Genomic DNA, 20,000 nt, shown 5'->3' with positions numbered 1-20,000 from the left:
TCCATTTTGATACAGTTTACAGTTAATGATACTGGTTTCGAAGGTGTACCCAACGCCCGTTCATCACATCTGATATTTCTTCCTTTAATTATTGCAGGATATACTTAGAGAAAAATATTTTGTTTCGCTTTTCTTCTCTTTATGGAAAATATATTGCGTTGATGTCAAAAAAGTATAATAAAAAACATGAACTCAAGTGAACCAAACTTGAATTTCTAATATGTTTACAAGTTTGTAACATTAATGAGCTATTTGGTCATCGGCTCCATTATCAATGGAATATCGATTAAAGAATAGAGATACATAATTACCGTATCGCTACATATAGTCCGGCAATAAAGGTACCCAATTAAATTAGATTTATGGATCAATCAGTTTTGATGACATAACTAAGAACTTTAAAGCTCTACTTTGACCATGTTAGGATTCCAAGACCTAGATTGATATTCCTACTCTTTGTCCAACAAAACATTTGTCAAACTTTGATTTTTAATCCTCGATTATTTATGGATTTATTTATTTTGGGATATCAGCAGTGCAAATCTTATCTTTGTACAGTAAATGGTCTTGAAAAATTAAAATGTGAAAACTACCTCCCTTTCGCTATAAAGTAAAACATTGCTGTCTGAAAAAAAAAAAATAATTTATAGATGCAAAATGTTAATCAGGTAGTACTGCGCAAAAAAAAAAAAAAAAAAAAAAAAAAAAAAAAAAAAAAGATGACATTTGCGTGTATATGCAGAAACTGAGAATATAAAAAAGCCTTACAACCATGACGGTTAAAACAGACTTATTACCTACTTTATATAACGAGTGTATTTTGTATGAAGGGTATAAATTTCATAGCCAGTGCTTGAATGATTAGAAATTTGTATATAATTTCATCCTTTTTAGTGCTTCTGTGTAATATGACCATGGAGATCTCCCATCCAGTGAGAGAGGGTCGTATAAATAATGATTGATAACTGGAAGAGCATAATGAACTTTCATAGACACATGCGCTTAAACGAGAGCATATCAGCGATCTTAAAAAGAATAATTCTTGATAGATATCTGGAAAGGACACGAAGGCCTTCATAGGTCATCGCTCACCCTTAACACGTGTTTGCTTTTTCTGAAGCGCTCCTGTGTTTACGGCTATAATTGGTTTTCGATCTCCGTACATCGCCTCGACACGCCTACTAGACCCCTGAGTGTTCATGTATATCTCAGCTATTTTTTCTATTTTTAAAGTTAATAGCTGAGATTATATGAATAATCCTCCTCTTTTGTACAGTTATGGAATCGGCTTCAGTGAAAAAAAAAAAAACTCAAATAATGCTTCCTTTAAGCGTTAAATTTAATACTAGCAAAACCTTGTTACTTCTAAAAAGGAAGAATGTTGATAACAAACCACCAACTTACTTAATCAACCGAGCAAGTTCTGTTGACTAGCGCCACAACAAAACATCGGCAAGTTATGATTACACATGACTTTTACTTCAGTAGTTTGATCATCTGTGCAGATTTAATCTTAATATCTCTTCCCAAATTTTCTTTTCGAGGTAGAGAAATTTAGACGGGTATGTTCTAGAAGAATTACAGAATATGTAGTAGAGCCGACTATTCGCCTTAATCCCTAAAATATTGTATAGCTGGTAATTACGTGGAAACTTTCACTCTACTATGAAATTTGGATTTTTTCCATGAGAATCCCTTTTATCTTTCTTCGTGACTAAGTGTTATGTCACTGTCATTATAGGTTTCCTGGACCAGGGTTCAATTCCCGGCCGGTCAGAAGCTATTTTCTTTGAGTGGTTTCGCCAGGGGCTCTGATCCCAAGGGCGAAAAGAGAATCCGGACATTAATATATTCAAATATATGGCTTATTTGAGTTTGAAAAACACCACTAAATGTGCAAAATTTTATCATTAATTGAATACCAAGTACAAACATAACAGCTACGATGGTGAAGATGGGTTGATTTCCATTCTAAGTACAAAAATCCTGAATTCGACTGGTATAAGTACAGAAGAATTGTCATTGACTTTTATCTTTGTTGGTGGCTAAGTTCTATGTCACTGTCATTACAAGTTTCCGGGACCAGGGTTCGATTCCCGACCAGTCAAAAGTTGGTGTCTTTGAGTGGTTCCACCTGGGGCTCTGATTCCGAAGTCAACAAGAGAATCCAGACATTAATGTATTGAAATCTATGGCTTATTTGAATATGAAAAACACATAAAAGAGTGCAAATTTATCATTAATCGAATGCCAAGTACAAGAATACCAAATAATTACGATGGCGAAGATGGGTTGATTTCAATTCTAAGTATAAAAAACCTGAATTCGACAAGTATAAGTACAGAAGAATAGTCATTGACTTTTATCTTTCTTCGTAGTTTAGTTCTATGCCACTGTCATTACAAGATTCCTGGACCAGGGTTCGATTCCCAGCCAATCAAAAACTATTGTCTTTGAGTTGTTCCACCTGCAGCTCTGATCCCGAGGTCGATAAGAGAATCCAGGCATTAATGTAATAAAATATATGGCTTATGTGAATTTGAAAAACACGTCTAAATGTGCAAAATTTACCATTAATTGAATGCCAGTGTACAAACATACCAAATAGCTAACGATGGGTTAATTTCATTTATAAGTACAAAAAAACCTGAATTCGACAGGTGTAAGTACGTAAGAACTGTCATTGACTTTTATATTTTTTGTGTCTAAGTGCTATGTCTCTGTCATTATAAGTTTCCTGAACCATGGTTCGATTCTTGGCCGGTCAGAAACTATTGCCTTTCAATGGTTTCACCTGGGGCTTTGATCCCAAGGTCGATAAGAGAATCCAGAAATTAATATATTAAAGTATATGGCTTACTTGTGTGTGTGTGTATATATATATATATATATATATATATATATATATATATATATATATATATATATATATATATATATATATATATATATATATATATATATATATATATATGTACAGTTTCATGAGAATTACCTATATCAATGGAGTCGAGATCCGTGCGATTTGTTCAATTAGATAGAAATCTACTGACATCAGTCAATTAGAAGAGTTCTTTATAGGAGAAAAAAAATTACAAAAGGAAAGAAACATCTTCAAGGATAAAGAAAAGCTAAATACTTTTTTCAGGCCCATTACTATACAAATTTTAACATAAAATCTCTATATTTTAAACATCATTGGACCGTGACGGGGCAGCGAAAATTGCAAATCATTACACCATGTCCCTTCATGGAACTTTTTGTACATTAATTTACCCTTTGTCAACAACAGTCCCTAAAGGGCTACAAAAGTCAGACTAAGATTGCCTATTCAGTATACTGTATAGTTATCAATACCGTTATCAAACACTATATTGAAGCTTGTAACTGGATACTATGAGTAATATTATTTTTTGTACCATAATTATCATCGATTCAGAGGGTAAGTTTTTATCCTTCAGGAAAATTACTCCTTGAAATACACGATTGGACTCGGTACATCGCCATTTCGTCCTTGTGATGAAACAAGGTCGGGATCTCCCTAACTTATGACAGATGGCCAAAGGTTGGAGAATGGTTGCCATCGGAAAATTTCGCTTCTTCATCGGTAACATATGATGTTTGGACGGTGAAGCAATCTTATTATATTCAGATAAATTTCGAATATTACTTAGAGTTAACTCTTATTAATTATGAATAAGATTGATAGTAAATATCACACTCTAGGTTGTGGCGGCTTGTTGGTAACGTTCTTGGCTGGTGATTGCCAGACTGGGGTTCTAGTCCCGCTCAAACTCGTCAGTTCCTTTAGTCACTGCAACCTGACCATCCATGTGAGTTCAGGATGGGGTTTGGTCGGGGGAGCCTATAGGTCTACCTGCTGAGTCATCAGCAACCCTCGCTTGACCCTCCTTGGTCCTAGCTTGGATTGAGAGGGAGCTTGGGCGCTGATCAGTCTCTAGGATAGTGTCCTGCTTGCAAGGGCAATGTCACTGTCACCTAGCCTCTGCCATTCATGAACGAAAACGGTATTTGTTTACAAGAGCACGCTCTCCATTTACTCCAAAATTATGCACTCCTGCAGCTCTCTTCTTTTTTTACAGTAATTAGGAGGTTCTTTAAATGCTAGGAAAGCAAAAAAAATAGCAAGATATGTTGTGGGAAGGGGGAGGGGGAGGGGTTGGTTGAGGGGTTACTAAACGACCTGGAACCGACATCGTCAACAAAGACAATCAAAGCGAAGTTCGTGACGTCAGCGGACATTTGATATATATTCAAATATACTTGATAAAAAAAATGGATCAATTACTCAAAAGTGTCACTATTTGTGAATTGTATATTTTACTTGGTAATACTTGACAATAAATCTTATTTTTTTTCATTTTTCAAAGAAACTTTTTACGAGCATGACTATTTTTGCAGCGTATGACTGTTTTCATTGGCGGGAAAATGGCAGTCATTTAGGCAGTAGTCACTAGACGGCGTTAGTGTAGCAAAACGTCGTCCGGGAAAACTAGCCATTCTCAAAATAGTATCTTTATAAAAATAGTTTAATATGATTTAGATAAAATATTAACCAAATATAAAATTCACATTTCACAATTAGTGACACTTTTGAGTAATTACTCCTTTTTTAATTTAGTTTATATTTTGAATATATACTAAATGTCCGCTGACGTCACGAACTTCTCTTTGGTTGACTATGTTGACGATGTCGGCCCCCAGTCGCTTAGTACCTCTTCCACCAAATCCTCCCCCCACCTCCAGCAACATATCTTGCTGTATTTTTCTTTCCCAGCTTGTAAAGGACCTCCTAATTACTGTACAAAGAGAGGAGAGCTGCAGGAATGCATAATTTTGGAGTAAATGCTCTTTTAAACAAATATCGCGAAAACAAATCATACTAGTCGAAAAGTTTTAGCGAAAGCCAAATCAACTTCTCCTTATCCTTTTGGGAATAACCCGTAATTTAAGAGTACACGTCAGATTAATTGAAATTACTGAATGGTCGAAAAGCTGTCACCTCGGGACAAATTGATGGCTGTTGGCAGGTAGCAACGAAGGGCATCTCAATTCACCCCCGACCTCTTGATTCTTGTAATAAAAAAAAAAAAAAAAAAAAAAAGTCCAAAGGTAATTTGAGGTGTCATTGGGGAAAGGTTTCAGGCGAAATCTACATTCATGCTTCTTTACTTTGGGGATAATTTCATAGGTGAGGGAGGTTGCTGGAAGGCACGTGTGTAATAGAAACCCCACTCAATGATTCAAATGCAAACCTAGTAGTTTGCTTGTTGGAGTTTCATCTGAATTCAACTATTCATAACTAATGAAAGCAAATTGAAATTAAAATGTTCTTCCATTTGACCTTTTACTTCACGTATCAAATTCATTCCTATGTGGGAAGTAAGAGCATGTTGCTAAATTACTTTTACGGCTAAGAGTTGATGCCGATTAATTGTGTGTGACGTAACTATCATTGGTCAAAGTTTTCTCAACATTATAACAACGAGTAAGGTATTTTGACAAGAACTCACAATTAATACCCTGATGATCGGCAGTCAAAAAAACGTTACTTTTGAAAAATTACTATCTTGTCGTTGCCACGAAGATCGACGGGCGATGGTACCCTGTACTGGAACAAAAATTGTATCCTTAATTATCACTTTATATATCTCAAAGTTCGGAAGCCATGTATATAATAAATTTCTTTTTTATAATAACTAGTGATGATGTGCAAAATTACAATATGATTTTAATTGTGAACATAAGGAAGAAGATTATACAAAGGCTTGGATACAGAGAGAGAGAGAGAGAGAGAGAGAGAGAGAGAGAGAGAGAGAGAGAGAGAGAGAGAGCTGTTGCTAAGGGGAGGCTATAATGAAGGTTAACCAGTAAAGAGGTACTGAAATGTAGAGATGATTCGTCGCCGACAGTTACCTATAATTTTTTTCGCATTCGTTTGAATGAAAGGGCGATAAATTGCCTGGGAAAATGCCGGTGGTAAAAAATATAATAACTGCGGTACGTTTCTATTACTTGAACTTTATTTATGTGAGTGGGTGCGTCGTCATTTTGCTGCCCGCTTTATTTGAATTCGTGTACACGTAGGAATCTATAACGTTATATAGACAAACGCATTATCAAATATGTTAAATGGATGCACATATATATACAAAGATTGTTTCCAACATAAAAGTTTTCCCAAAAGGAAAGTGGATCCACACATGAAATAAAGAGTAGCTGTTTCTACGATCCTCTATTATCATTATTATTATGACTGGCCAAGCCACAACCCTAGATGGAAAAGCAGGATGCTACAAACCCAGGGGCCCCAACAGGGAATATAGCCCAGTGAGGAAAGGAAAATAGGAAAAATAAAATATTTGAAGAAGAGTACCATTAAAATAAATATCTCCTATATAAACTATATAAACTTTAACAAAACAAGAGGAAGAGAAATTAGATATAATAGTGTGCCCGAGTGCACCCACAAGCAAGAGAACTCCAACTCAAGACAGTGGAAGACCATGGTACAGAGGCTGTGGCACTACCCAAGACTAGAGAACAATGGTTTGATTTCGGAGTGTCCCTCTCCTAGAAGAGCCGCTTACCATAGCTAAAGAGTCTCTTCTACCCTTACAAAGAGGAAAGTGGCCGCTGAACAATTACAGTCCAGTAAACCCTTGGATGAAGAAGAATTGTTTGGTAATCTCAGTGTTGTCAGGTGTATGAGGACAGAGGAAAATATGTAAAGAATAGGCCAGACTATTCGGTGTATGTGTGGGCAAGGGGAAAATGAACAGTAACCAGAGAGAAAGATCCAATGTAGTACTGTCTGGCCAGTCAAAAGACACCATAACTCTCTAGTGGTAGTATCTCAACGGGTGGCTGGGGCCCTGGCCTAACAGTTTGATAGTTGGATGAATCTATTTGAGGAAACTTTCTGCAATAGGTACTTCGTACAAGTATACGGTAGTTCATCAGTAGCGCATCAAAACCCTGTGCATTAGACCTTGCATTCACTTCCTCGCTTTCTAAACATCAAGGCCATTCTCTTCCTAAATGTTTTCCTCTCCATTTATCCAGTATCTTCGGGGTATTTCTCTCATATTTCCTCCTGCAGCATCTGATTGGTTTTCTCTTTGTCACCAAAATACTATCTTCCATTCGTTCCCCATTAAACATACTGTATATGTCAAAGCCTGTGGTTCACCCTGTTACCTACGCTATCCATTTTACTGTCTTCAACGTATCCGTATATTTTCTACTTTTACAATTGATTTTAAGCTACAAACTCTTATTACGCAAATGATAACTTATTCAAAACCTTCAATTATTTCTTCAATTTTTACTTTGTTTTTCTACAGTTCATTTTACATCAGAGTTACAGATCAATAAAATTACAGATCAATAAAATGTTTGTTCATTAGAAACTTAACTCTCGTAGATACTCCAATTACACCTCCAGTTTTTACTCCTAATTCTCTGCTACTGTCCTAGTTTCAGCTACTTTCAAGATCATAATAATACAAGCCCAAGAACGGAAAGGCTGGCGTAGGAGTAAACAATTCCTGATAATGATTTGATCATCAGACCAATGAAGAAGAAGAAGAAACTGATAATAATTATTAGGCATAAAATCAATAAATTATTTCAGCGTCATTAATAAAGTCTTTTTACAATTATGTTCCTCAATTTTCCCGAATTCCCGATAATGATTTGATCATCAGACCAATGAAGAAGAAGAAGAAACTGATGATAATTATTATGCATAAAATCAACAAATTATTTCAGCGTCATTAATAAAGTCTTTTTACAATTATGTTCCTCAATTTTCTTGTTTATATTTGCAACGCAGTTTGACCAACTAGTGACAGAATTTGGAAGGGTGTGTGAGAGAAGGAAGTTGAGAGTTAATGTGGGTAAGAGTAAGGTTATGAGATGTACGAGACGGGAAGGTGGTGCAAGGTTGAATGTCATGTTGAATGGAGAGTTACTTGAGGAGGTGGATCAGTTTAAGTACTTGGGGTCTGTTGTTGCAGCAAATGGTGGAGTGGAAGCAGATGTACGTCAGAAAGTGAATGGAGGTTGCAAAGTGTTGGGGGCAGTTAAGGGAGTAGTAAAAAATAGAGGGTTGGGCATGAATGTAAAGAGAGTTCTATATGAGAAAGTGATTGTACCAACTGTGATGTATGGATCGGAGTTGTGGGGAATAAAAGTGATGGAGAGACAGAAATTGAATGTGTTTGAGATGAAGTGTCTAAGGAGTATGGCTGGTGTATCTCGAGTAGATAGGGTTAGGAACGAAGTGTTGAGGGTGAGAACGGGTGTAATAAATGACTTAGCAGCTAGAGTGGATATGAATGTGCTGAGGTGGTTTGGCCATGTTGAGAGAATGAAAAATGGCTGTCTGCTAAAGAAGGTGATGAATGCAAGAGTTGATGGGAGAAGTACAAGAGGAAGGCCAAGGTTTGGGTGGATGGATGGAGTGAAGAAAGCTCTGGGTGATAGGAGGATAGATGTGAGAGAGGCAAGAGAGCGTGCTAGAAATAAGAATGGATGGTGAGCGATTGTGACGCAGTTCCGGTAGGCCCTGCTGCTTCCTCCGGTGCCTTAGATGACCGCGGAGGTAGCAGCAGTCGGGGATTTAGGGTTATGAAGCTTCATCTGTGGTGGATAACGGGGGAGGGTGGGCTGTGGCACCCTAGCAGTACCAGCTGAACTCGGTTGAGTCCCTTGTCAGGCTGGGAGGAACGTAGAGAGTAGAGGTCCCCTTTTTGTTTTGTTTCATTTGTTGATGTCGGCTACCCCCCAAAATTGGGGGAAGTGCCTTGGTATATGTATGTATGTAAAAGAGATACGGATGAGTAAAAAAAAGATTGCTAGTTACAGATAATATAAGCAGGATTTATGTTAAGCTGCTTTACAATAGAAAAGAAAAAAAAACTTTAGAATTATGTTTTAAGTTCAACCATATAATAGAGAAGATTGATTTGTATTTGATTAAAGCCGCAATAAAACTTTTAAAGTACTATGAAATACTGATCCTAAAGAAACAAAGGGCAAAATTGTCAGAATTAGCTATGAACATAATATTTCTGAGTTGGATGATATAGTCTAGTAGAACGGTTAGATTTATGAAAACTTTTATATATCAAGAAAGTGTTGATCTAACGACAGTGCCAGAATTTGATATCTTGATCAGGGACTCAGTTGCCGAAGAATAGATTGGAGAGTGATATTCAAAACATTAGGATATAAGCATCGAAATGTTTTGGGAAGATAGACAGGTTTCTAAAATACAGGAAAATTGTCTCGAATTATGATTTTTTTTTTTTAGGTGAATTTGAAATCAGACATCTAGGCGATCTGCATTTAGTTAAATATAGATCGTCAATGAAAAGATATGGGTGGGGGATGCAAATGAGTATCCTAGTCTCCTAGACCTAGTAATAATCATACTTAGAATTTTATTTTGTTTTAATTTCATACCACAAAGGTTGCATCATGGACTAATTTGAGCTGGATCTAGGAGTAAAAGGTCTAGACTCAAATGTGATTGATGCAGACTGTAGTATTAGTTTTATAAGCACCAAGCTTGTTTTTGAGGTCTGTCCAGGTATCTTGCACTTATAGAATAAAAAGTAAAGGGCTAAGAAAACAACTCTGTAAACCACTAGAGATTACAAAAATAATTACTTTTTCCATCAAATGGTTAAACATTCAATAAAATTTCTGCACTAAAAATTACTCAAGAACTCCATTCAGCTTAAAGTTAGAAAACTAAGGCTTAATGATGACGCCTTAGTTTTTTAACTTTAAGCTGACCAATAAAAGGCATTGGAATACTGACAGTATCAACAAACAAGGATGGAATCCAATCTCAAAGTTCCCCTATGGACATTCACGAAGTTTGCAATAATGCAGCAAAATATGGACCTTAGTCCTTGTGTATCTACCACAAATTTTTCTGGAGCTTTTGAGGCATATCACACTCTTTTCAGCATTGAAGTTTTCTTCAAGTCATGACTGAAAAGTAAAAAACTCATGGTGAGAATGAAACTTACTTTCAGCTAAGAAAAAAGGTATTCAAGTAAAATGATCATAACATATTTTAGCAAGTGAAAACGTAGTCAGCAATCAAAATCTCCTAAAAGGTACTCTGTGATCAAAATCTCCTAAAAAGTACTCTGCAGTCAAAACCTCTTAAAACGTACCCTGCAATCAAAACCACCTAAAAAGTACTCCGCAATCAAAATGTACTAGAGTGCAAAACTATAAGTTTAATTACCGTAACAAATATAGATTCTGATCCTCCAGCCCCGATACGATCAATCTTGTCTCATTTTTTAATTTGTTATATTCTAATGCTGTTACCTGAAATACCAAAAGGAAAGAAAAATATGAAGAATCTTGTGTATACCAAGGAATTTGAACAAACCCTATATATACTTTTCACAGGAAATAGTTGGTGACGTTATTAGTGACGTCATCAACCATAGATTTATTATATATAATTTCAATTTTCATTAATTCTTGGTGATGTATGCAAAGTTATGAAATAAGAACGAAAGGAAATAAAAGACTTCTGGTAATTTTTCTATTGGCGATAAGCTTAAAATTGTAAAAAAAGGTGACTAAATTATGAAACAAAATAACCCCGTTACCTAACTAACTGTAAAAAGATTTCCCCAAGCGCACTTTGAGAGGATTTTGAATATATTAATATACATAAAATTTGTTTCTTTTGATACCAAATTCATTCATATAGTATTTTTTCATGGTTCGACTATCTTATTATTTGTTTTTACTAGACTATAAGACATAATTGTAAAACAATCACAGAAAGGCAACCTAATGGCACATTTGAAGGGAACCTAAGTTAAAAGAAGTTTATCATATCATAATTCTCCCAAGCCCTCTTTTTTCTTTCACTTTTACCTCCACTCCTTCATTCCACCATTCACTGCCCTTCCTCACGTTGCCTCCAACAAACTTCTTGCCAAATACATGACTTGCAATCTCAACAAAATTTTCTTTTACTAACTTCCACTCCTCCTCTAAATTACCAGTTTCTCTTACTTTCTCTTCGTCATATGCCATTTTCTACCTTTCTTGATATTTACTTTTTACCCATGGTTTTATTAGTTCTTCAACCCTCACTAGCTCCCTTTTACATCCACCTACTCTATTCCCCTACTCTTTTGCTACAGCTAATTTTCCTTCCACCAAAAATGATCAGACATACCGTTAGCCATACCCCTAAACAAGTGCACGTCTTTCAATCTTCCAAACATTCTTTTAGTTATCAACATATAATCCTTTCTACCACTCTTCCATTTGCCACTCTTACCCATGTATACTTGTTTTTATCTTTCTTTTTGAAAAACCTAGAACTTATCACCATCTCTTACTCAACACACATATCTACCAGTCTCTCACCACTCTCATTTTCACCTGGTATGCCATACTTCCAAATGATACCTTCTACCTCTCCAGCGCCCACTCTAGCATTGAAGTCACCCATGACAACTACATAATTTCTTCTACCCAGTCCTTCTACATACCTAGTTAATTCATTCCAGAACTCATTCCACTCTTCTTCACTTTTCTCCCAACCTGGCCCATACGCACTGACAAAAGCCCAACATTCCCTACCCAACCTAACAATTACCCACATTAACCTATATGATATCTCCTTCCATTCCACTACTTTACCTGTCATCCATTCACTCAGCAATAAAGCCACACATTCTCTTGCTCTTCCCCTTTCAATCCCAGACACACTACCAGACATTTCACCAGATATCACTTCACCTTTCCCTTTTATCTTTGTCTCACATAAAGCCAATATATTCATCCTTCTATTCCTAAACATAATTTCAATCTCACATCTTTTACTCTTTATCGTACTACATACACACACATTCAAACACCCCAAAACTAGAGTGCGGGGAGCAGTCACTCTCCCCCCAGCTCCACCTCTTTGATGTTTCACAGGATTATAATAAAGGACAGGGGGTTCCCAGCCCCCTCGTCCCATCCCTTTTAGTCGCCTCTTACGACACGCAGGGATACGTTGGTGCTATTCCAATTGTTTTCATGCCCCCGCAGCCATTTATATATATGTAAATGAATATATATATATATATATATATATATATATATATTTATATTTATATATATATATATATATATATGTATATATATATATATATATATACATATATATATGTATATATATATATATATATATATATATATATATATATATATATATATATATATATATATATATATATATATATGTTTATATATATATATATATATATATATATTTATATATATAAATATAAATATATATATATATATATATATATATATATATATATATATATATATATATATTCTAGGGTTATTGCTTAAGAAGGGTAACATATTATTAGAGGGTTGAGATTTACCAGCCAAGTGAGTCTAACGAATTTAGGGCGATAAAACATACACTAATATATATCAACTGTAATTGATGAAATAGATATTCAAATTTCACCTATTAAACCTGTTCCTTAAAATAATTAAAATCTTAAAAACCAGAAAAATACCCAGGATCAGATAAAATGTTAGATAACGTTTCTTGATCAAAACATAAGTCTCTATGTCTTTTAAAAACAATACACTCTCAAAATTTATGTTGTAAGCTTGGAAAAATGTTACACTCACTGCACTTGGGAAATGTTTCGTGAGGCGTACATATTAAAATCACATGGGTCAATTTTTTTTTCTTACCAATTTGCAGTCTTTATAACTGAAGCTCATATTATTGTGACAATACAAACAATAGAAAATCTGCCAAAAAACAAATTACTTAATTTTGTAAGCCTTTTTAGATTATATGAGATGATTGAATGATTAGTTTTTGCTTGTTTTTTATCGCAATAATTTTACCGGAATGTGATTGTAAAGTCCTTTGTATAACAAATAAACCCTGTTCAGATATGCAAAATAACTAGCCTCTAGGACTTAATAAATTAATAATCCTCATTTCCAGACTTCCGGAAATGGAAGGTGACGACTTTCCAAGTCTCAAAGACCAGGGCAATCAGCAAGCAAATGCTTTCACAGTTACGCCAACTTAATTCGTCATCAAGGAGAAGTGGCGATTGGCATTCCATTAGGAAGTCATGCATCCCGCCTTTATGATCAATTTTAGGAGGCACAGAGCAGTAGCCCATCTCTTGCTATACCTATAGAGGAAATTTGAACTTAATATCCTCAGTTCTCGAGGCTTTCTTTGAAAAGATTTCTAGTTCCATTATTCTCTTGGTAAAAATTTGGAGAAACTTTCAATGAGAAATTAATCTCTACCAGATTATCGTTTGCAGTACCAGATTTGGTAAAAATATCTTCTCTTGATTATATATATATATATATATATATATATATATATATATATATATATATGAATATATATATATATCTATATATATATATATATATATATATATATATATACATATGCATATATATATATATTCATATAAATATATATATATATATATATATATATATATATATATATATATATATATATATATATGTATATATATATATAAATATATATATATATATATATATATATATATATATATTTATATATATATATATATATATTTATATACATATATATATATATATATATATATATATATATATATATATATATATATTAAGGGCTGTTCGTAGTCTGTAAAATAAATAGTGATCTCGACGACTCAATTAGAATTGCCTCTTCGAAATATATAAAACGGAAGGATATTTAAAAGGCACTTTAATGACCGGGAAATTAATCTCTACCAGATTATCGTTTGCAGTACCAGATTTGGTAAAAATATCTTCTCTTGATTATATATATATATATATATATATATATATATATATATATATATATATATATATATATATATATATATATATATACATATGCATATATATATATATTCATATAAATATATATATATATATATATATATATATATATATATATATATATATATATATATATATGTATATATATATAAATATATATATATATATATATATATATATATATATATTTATATATATATATATATATATATATTTATATACATATATATATATATATATATATATATATATATATATATATATATATATATATATATATATATATATTAAGGGCTGTTCGTAGTCTGTAAAATAAATAGTGATCTCGACGACTCAATTAGAATTGCCTCTTCGAAATATATAAAACGGAAGGATATTTAAAAGGCACTTTAATGACCGGGAAATTAATCTCTACCAGATTATCGTTTGCAGTACCAGATTTGGTAAAAATATCTTCTCTTGATTATATATATATATATATATATATATATATATATATATGTATATATATATATATATATATATATATATATATATATATATATATATATATATATGCATATATATATATTCATATAAATATATATATATATATATATATATATATATATATATATATATATATATATATATGTATATATATATATATATATATATATATATATATTTATATATATATATATATATATATATATATATATATTTATATATATATATATATATATATATATATATATATATATATATATATATATATATATATATATATATATATTAAGGGCTGTTCGTAGTCTGTAAAATAAATAGTGATCTCGACGACTCAATAAGAATTGCCTCTTCGAAATATATAAAACGGAAGGATATTTAAAAGGCACTTTAATGACCGGGAAACACCAGAAAAAAATCTCAATAGAGATTCACGTCTCTTCTACTTATCTTGGGGAAAATTCCATCCTTCAACATAAACAGCAAAATTGGTTTTATTTTGTAGATAACCGAACTTCAGACTCGGTATTGATATGATATTAATACCGAGTCTGAAGTTTGGTACCAGATGTGAGGCATATATATAAATATGGGTGTATTTTCCTCTAGTCACGTTTATGACATAAATTCCGACTAATACTTATATAATAAATCCCTCAATTTGAGAAATTAGGACACTTTTTATGCTATACCACAGACAAAATTATTGGTGCGACAAAAGATGATCTGAATGAATACTTATACTATAGGAAGACATTCAGCTTACTTGAGGTCTGAAAAATATTACTTGGAAATCTAACTATGATAGAATATACATGCGATATGAAATTACATGACTAAGTGTGAGGCTAACTTGAGTATTTGAAATTCTCTCTACATTAAATTAGTATGCTTCCACACATATTTGTATTATAAGTGGTGATACGACAACGCGCTTTCGAGTTATTCTGATAACATGTCCAAAGAAATTTGTTAATTTTGTGAACAACAATGTAGTCATGAGTTCATGTTAGTCCTACAATAGGAATTTTTTGAAGAATCCGTATTAAGAAATACAAGGTTCCATATTTGATTGCGATTCGTTAAATTGAAAAAAAAAAAAAAAAAAAAAAAAAAAAAAAAAAAAAAAAAACGAAATTATTACAAACATAAGACATTATAAATAAAAACACGAAAAACTATTCTTTAAATCCTCGGCCTTATACAATGTAATGCATAATTACTCCTTGTAGGGACAATAAATGTAACGAGATAAGTCTACCTTATTATGGAATTTTCTTTTAAAGTTTCTGTGAAAGAAATCATCTATGCCCAGGAGATATTAAGTTAATTCCTGTTACGCCATCTTTCAGAACAGTAATTGAAAACAGGACGTAGAGTATATAATCTATATGGAACGGCTTACAGTACATGGACAAAATGTATATAAAGAAAGAGTTTTTTAAAGTAGTGTTATTTTTTAAAATCAAATTAAACTAACTAAGAAATAAAGATTATAAAGCCATACTATTTATCTAAGCATATTGGTAACCCAAAAGAACAACTGAAAAAGAAGGGGTTTCAAGATTCGTGACTACCTCTGTTGAAAAGGAAGATATCCCCTCATTCTCGCAGCCTTGAGTATAGAACTCACTTACAAATGCCAGAACTAATTGTTGAAAGGACAATCCACCAAATCAGCAGGGACTTTAACATTTTAGGAATAAAGTTAAATGTCGCACTCGCAAAACAATTGGTTTCATCTGGTGAGTTGAAAAATTGATAAAACTGGGCATTGCATGAAGATTTAATCGTTGAAATAATGAGTCATACTTCGAAATATGGAATGTAAGTGTCATTCTTTAAGGATGATGATGTAAAAGTAAAGTGGTATAAGAATTTTAGATAAAGATTGCCTACATTGAAGTCTAATAAGGACAAAGAATGCAAATCAGAACTGAGATATGAATCAACTGCAGTTATGATGTTCTTACCAGGTAATTTTTACTTATATTTTATCCGATATATATATATATATATATATATATATATATATATATATATATATATATATATATATATATATATATATATATATATATATAAGTGGCCGATTGCTAAGGACCATAATTGAAGGAAAAAAATTCATGGTCTGTCTCCGGTATCGTGTTTCCCTTTTCCTTCAACAACAAAGCAGGAAGAACTGCTTAATTAGTCGTGCTTAAAACTAATAGCAACAGGCATATGATTAGGAAAAGCTCAAAGTATCATTTAAATTCTATATCACAGTGAAATCCTATTAAGATCACAGCAAATTAATCAATAGATATTTCAAAAGGGTGACTCATCAGACCTTGAGTAGTGACATTTAGAAGTAAGTCCATCCACTAGCAATCTCTCTTGAGAACTTACTATATGTATGGGTGAAACAACGTCTTTACTTAGTATATTCTACTGGCAGTTAAAATGTCTGCATAATCACATCCTGCTATTCTATGATCAAAGTATTAATCTTCCTGTCAAAAATATATGTAACACGACGGCACATCCGGAATATACTGAGCGGATACAACTAACACCGGAGTGTGGACATCGTTCAAACCCTTAATCAAGAAAATTTCTTTCCTGTGGAAATTTCACATTCATTGAAATTAATAGTGGTAACTATACAATGAGGTATTACACAGAATCACATAGGATTTTGTTTTTTAAGATATTTGGAGAAAAACTTACGAAACTTACGTGTAAGCATCTAGAAGCACAATAGATTATGTGTTCCTCTGGAAATTAATCTTTCACTAATATAATAATTAGTACAACGACCTAAATAACCAATAAACCACAAAAAATTTATTCTAAGGTAGTTTCATTATTTACAAAATTATGTGTAACTATATGTTAGGGTTTTATTCTTGATTTAATACTTACTGTAAAAGTGGGAAATTCCCACCTATTTGTCTTTTCCTGAAACAATGTTCTTTTTGTGGGATTGTGTGCATTAACTGTATCTAAACGCTCACGCATTGGCAGCAAAAGAGAAGGCGAGAGCGAGCAGGATTCAAGATAAAAATGAGAGTAGTAATCAAAAGTTCAATCATTCTGTTTTAGGAATCCATGCCATGATAAGTTTTTCGTTTATAATTTCTTTACATTAAGGGAGTTTTCCATAAATATGAAATAGAATAAAACCAGTGTTTTATTTTCAGCATGCATTATCAGCATAATTACATTACTTTTTCGATATCTATAACCAAATAATATTTCACATTTTACGATATTTGTAATCTGTAATTTTCCTTACTTTGCAATATAAGTCTTGATTCTCTCTCTCTCTCTCTCTCTCTCTCTCTCTCTCTCTCTCTCTCTCTCTCTCTCTCTCTCTCTCTCTCTCTCTCTCTCTGTTGATTTGTAACATAAGTTTATGCTTTTTTTATTATTCTATTGCAAGATTTATATCAATCATTCTTTTCTATTGTAATAGGTAAATGTATGTCTCTTTTTCTTGTGTACAATAAAATTTTACTTTTTTGCAGCACAAAGATATCGTTATAAGTTTTTAAGAAATTGTGAAAATAATATACAAGAAACTTGCACATTATCAAGCAATCCACTTAATTTGCAATGAATAGTTATTATACATTTTCCTAATATTGATATAAATAACAGTGTTTGCGGTATATATTAATAGTGGTTGACATGTACCATATTTCAAGAATGTGTGTATAACGAGAAATAAAAAAAGCCTTGGTTTAATGAAGTACTTCTTATACAAAGCCATCTACAAAAAAAAAAAAAGAAAAAAAAAAAAAGGTTATTACGTGTTGGATGCTGACACAGCAGAACTTAGGTTTTGCAAGGTGAAGATTCGAGTAAGCAACCAGCTTAACTGACAAGGTCATTGAGTACCGAGACCATTATAACGAGGCTCATAAAGTTGATATACGCTGTCAGAAGGGAACCGATTTTTAGCAGGCAATAAAACATAGAGGTGAAGTTTTACCACCAATTGATCTTATAATTTCAACTGATTGATAGAATTCCGTCAGACCCCAAATACTCTAATATTTTCAAAATAACTTTGATCTAATTTGGGTTTGTATAATACGATGTTTCATGAAATTAGAACACTATATTTTTTATGATAGAATATTAATTTCATGAAAGCATACATTACTGCTTCATTGAAGTTCCCTTCACGATTAAGCTAAACTATAATTGGTATGGAAGGACTCGATTAGACATATGAAGGGGTTGCCTATGCCTTGAGATCTCAAGATTCCTTCGCATCCAATGGTATTTATTTTAAACTTAAAAAGGAGAATTAGCAAACATATTCGTACTGTAGCTACAAAATATTTTTTTTAGGAATGATCTTAGATAATAAGATATCATAATGACACAATTAAAAGTGAACTAAATCTAACGTTTCTTTCAAGGCAAACTATGAGAAAGAATTCAAAATTACAAATTTCTCGAAGTGAATCTGCAATCGGTTCCAACAAAAACATGATAATTATTATATAATCTGTTTCACAAGTTTTAATCATGAAATAACGATACATCACGAAAAAGAGACAAAAGTGAGGTTATATGGCCTAAGTACAACCCTTCACCCCGCCGTAAAGTTTTCAAAATTTATAATCACAAATTACCCTTAATGTTGTTTCCTTTCATCACCCGTATCAAAGGTGATGTTCTGGCACCCGCAATATATCGGAACCTTTTACGTACTAAGTCTTTACTATTTCGATTTTCATCTTAGCTTTTCCCTGTTCATCTCTTGCCCTAAACTTAACATCCAGACGCCCTTCGCACGTCACTTCCCTCCAACTGCCGCTTCTCTGTCAGCCAGAAGCGGAAACCGAAATATTATACACCTTGCCTTGATTGCCATGCTATTTGGCGCGACCCACTGGAATTAAGAGAAATTGTTAGCAGGAATTTCATTATGGCTACATCTTGCTAACCATATGTCACTACGTGATGAACGAACCGCTCGCCGTGTTATTGCGATGACTTTTTTTTTCCATCTTTTGGCTTTTATATTCATTTATTTACTTCCTGAGGATTTACAGTGAATTGCTGCTCTTGGCCCATCATCGTAATTTGAGCTACATATATATATAGCGTTTGTATGGCGGTATCCACGTGTGCTATAAATATGACGAGTGTTACAAGCCGGTAAGATACAAAATAAAATGAAATAAGATTTGTACTCTGGTGAGGACAGGGAGAGAGATAGAGAGAGAGAGAGAGAGAGAGAGAGAGAGAGAGAGAGAGAGAGAGAGAGAGAGAGAGAGAGAGATAGAGAGAGAGAGAGAGTCTTACAATGCCAAAATTGTTCTAAATTGTTTTTCGACTCTATGGTCTTGATCACTTAAACACCCCTACTTGATGCCCCCTGCCCCCTCCTCGGTCTCCTTCACGGAGCAATTCCGTCTACCCACCAACTCTCTTCCAACTGCGGGAAGCAAGGAAGGAGTCGCTGTGTCTCCCATAGCAACAGACATCGGAGAGTTCCCGCCTCATGATATTTCGGACCCTTAATCTGAGTGGTCCTTGTGACTTGCTACCACTAGACTCTCAATAAAAGAGCGAGTTCAAAGAAC

At 33.1% G+C, this 20,000-nt stretch overlaps 1 long non-coding RNA gene across 1 annotated transcript in view; it reads right to left on the bottom strand.

Annotated features, from left to right (window-relative positions):
- Positions 1 to 9,659: 9,659 nt before the first annotated feature.
- Positions 9,660 to 20,000, bottom strand: part of LOC137653195 (uncharacterized) — a 17,424-nt gene continuing 7,083 nt past the window's right edge. Inside the window, exons 2-3 of the long non-coding RNA XR_011046422.1 lie at positions 10,292 to 10,377; positions 9,660 to 10,029 (exon numbers count right to left, since the gene is read on the bottom strand). This is a non-coding gene — a long non-coding RNA (uncharacterized lncRNA). The remainder of the gene's footprint in view (positions 10,030 to 10,291; positions 10,378 to 20,000) is intronic.

The sequence above is a fragment of the Palaemon carinicauda genome, chromosome 14 (genome assembly GCF_036898095.1).
Source record: "Palaemon carinicauda isolate YSFRI2023 chromosome 14, ASM3689809v2, whole genome shotgun sequence".
In the NCBI taxonomy this organism is placed as follows: domain Eukaryota; kingdom Metazoa; phylum Arthropoda; class Malacostraca; order Decapoda; family Palaemonidae; genus Palaemon; species Palaemon carinicauda.
Note: the sequence above shows the minus strand (reverse complement) of the source record. Positions and strands in the feature narration are given on the sequence as shown.